We start from the raw sequence: 2,810 nt of genomic DNA on the forward strand, positions 1-2,810 counted from the left end.
TCTGGGACCTACACCACAGCTCAGGCAACTGCCTTGCCTTAAACCATTGAGTGGGCCAGGGATAAAAAAGCATCCCCATGGATACTAGTCACTGCTGAGCCACAACGGGAACTCCAAAAGAAATTTAATAATTATTTAGCAGAAATAAATGTTTATTAGAGAAAAGTGCTGGTGCTTACTTAGTTTTAAAGCCAAATAATTACCGGGGGTGGGAGCAGAGCTCCTTAAGGGTGACCTCCCAAGAGAAAACCGAAGCAGCAGTCTGGATATCTGAAAGGCCACTGGAATTGGAGAGGCTCTTCTTTGCCCAGGTGATCGTCCTTCCCCGTTTGAGTCAGCCACCGAGGCACACTTGCGTGTGGCAGCCGTGCATCCCGAACCCATGGGTCCTGTGTGATGCCTGTCCCGTGAGCCATGTACACACACAGAGGGTATCGGGGAGACTCGGAGCAGGTCCCCAGGCTGGTGGCAGGCCAGGAGTGGCGGGGGGAGGGGGGGGTGGGAGGCGGAGGCGGCGAGGCAGGAGGCAGTTCAGTCCAGGATCAGGCGTCTCCTGGCCTTGCGCAGAGGACCCTGAGGGCGTGGGGGGCGCCCCTGGGGACCTGGACAAGGAGATGCGGGGAGACACTGGAGCGGTGCCTCGTGGTCGTCCTCAGAGACGTCACGCAAGGGGGCCAGAAGGTGCAAGTCCAGCTTGGAGTGGTGGTGAGGGGAGCGCCTCTGGGGACTAGGGTGGACAGCGTGGGGCCAGGGCTCTGGGTTGAAGCCCTGTGGGTCCTCATCCTCGTCGTCGTCGTCCACGAGGTCGTCGTCGGAGACATCGCAGACATCGCTGGGGCCGGACACCCAGGCGGCGAGGCCCGCAGCGGGGGATGGGGGGGGCGGCGGCAGCCGCGGGGCTCCGAGGCCCAGGGACCCAGCCAGACGCTTCATGCAGGGCAGGCGCCTGGAACTGGGCGGCCGCGTCCTCCACCTCCTGGGCCTCTGCTTGGATGACGACCTCTGGGACAGCCACGCAGAAGAACCCCTCCCCCAGGGCCAGGGCCTCCCCCGGGGCGCTCAGGAAAGCGCCCGGTGGCAGGCCTGGGCCCCAGGCGCCTTCAGCGCCCGAGCCCAGGAGGGCCTCGGGGACCAGCACCAGGAGGCGATCGCCGACAGACACTTGCCGCGCGGCCGTGGGCTCGGGCTCCAGCAGCAGGTCGACGTCGCCCAGGGCCAGGTACAGGGCACAGCCGGCCGCCAGGCCCACCACGGAGGGGAGCGCGGCCGCGGCGGCGCAGGCCGCGGGCTCCGCTTCTTGGTGCAGGCGGGGCGACGCCTCGGACTCGGACTTGGACTCGGACTCGGACTCGGACTCGTACTCGGACTCGGACTCGGGTCCCGAGGGCTCGCCGGGTCGGCGCCGCTTGGCAGGGCCGGGTCCTCGGGGCTCTGGTCACCACCACCAGTCCGAAGGGTAGTGGCTGGGACTGTGTGGCCGTATGCCCATCACCTGGTGGCGCCCCTCCGGGCCTGGCCGAGGGTGGTGGGGGGGTCGGATGTGCAGGCAGTGACAGGTAGGCTTGATAGGTGAGGCGGGCCGAGTTGGTTTTTTCTTTTTAGGACCGTGCTTGGGCATATGGAGGTTCCCAGGCTAGAGGTGCAATGGGATCTACAGCTGCTGGCCTACAGCTGTTGGCCTACACCTCAGCCACAGCAACACCAGATCCGAGCCTATTCTGCGACCTACACCACAGCTCATGGCAATGCCAGATCCTTAACCCAGTGAGCAAGGCCAGGGATCGTACCCACAACCTCACAGTTCCTAGTCAGATTTGTTTCCACTGCACCACAACGGGATCTCCTGTTTCTTCTGTTTTGTAAATTTTTTTTTATCCTGTTTTGGCTGCAGCTGGAGGCATATGGAGTTCCCCGGCCAGGGATTGAATCTGAGCAGGAGCTGCAACCACAGCTGTGGCAACACTGGATCCTTAACCCACTCTGCTGCGCCAGGGATTGAACCCACATCAGTGCCGTTACAGAGACACCACCCATACTGTTGGGCCACAGTAGGAACTCCTGTTTGTGCATTCCGTTGTATCATTTCTATTTGATTCCACATATTAGTGCTCTCATATGATATATAGCTTTCTCTGTTTGACTTACTTCTCTTAGTATGATAATTTCTAGGTCCATTCATGTTGTTGCAAATGCATCATCTCATGCTTCTTTGTGGCTGAGTAATATTCCATTGTATATATGTACCACATATTTTTTATCCAATCCTCTGCTGGTGGATATTTAGGTTGCTTCCAGGTCTTGGCTATTGTAAATAGTGCTACAGTGAACACTGGGGTGGATGTATCTTTTCAAAGTATCATTTTCTCCCTACATATGCCCAAGAGTGGGCTTGCTGGGTCATACTGTAGTTCTATATTTAGTTTGTTAAAGAACCTCCATACTGTTCTCCATAGTGGTCAGCATCCATTCTTATGACTGGATTTCTGGTGTTCCTGGATAAGGGACAAGTAGTTACCCTGAGTTGGTGACTTAGGTATGGGTGCTTGCTGGATAAATATGCTCAGGCTCTACACTGCCTTGGGGGACCCTTCCCGCAACTTGAATGTGGACATGCACTTGCACCTACCTCTATGTTCCCAGGTAGTGGAATCAGCCCTGGGAACTCCAGCTCTCCTACTTCTGGGCTTCTGAATAAATTGGTTCCTTCTTCGGCATGACATTTTTATCATCTGCAAATTGGGCTACAACAGATACACATCTCATGTCCTGTTGTTTGGACAGAGGGTGGGGTGGGAGATGGGAGAAGGGAT

The 2,810-nt window shown here is 57.4% G+C and overlaps 1 pseudogene; it reads right to left on the bottom strand.

Moving 5' to 3' along the window:
* Positions 1-441: 441 nt before the first annotated feature.
* LOC106505701 (proline-rich protein 23C-like) lies at positions 442-1,489 on the bottom strand (annotated as a pseudogene).
* Positions 1,490-2,810: the final 1,321 nt, after the last annotated feature.

This window comes from Sus scrofa, chromosome 13 (genome assembly GCF_054392235.1).
Source record: "Sus scrofa isolate SSC_HxYL_T2T_F1_AM1 chromosome 13, Sscrofa_HxYL_maternal_Yorkshire_Landrace_v2.0, whole genome shotgun sequence".
Lineage (NCBI taxonomy): Eukaryota > Metazoa > Chordata > Mammalia > Artiodactyla > Suidae > Sus > Sus scrofa.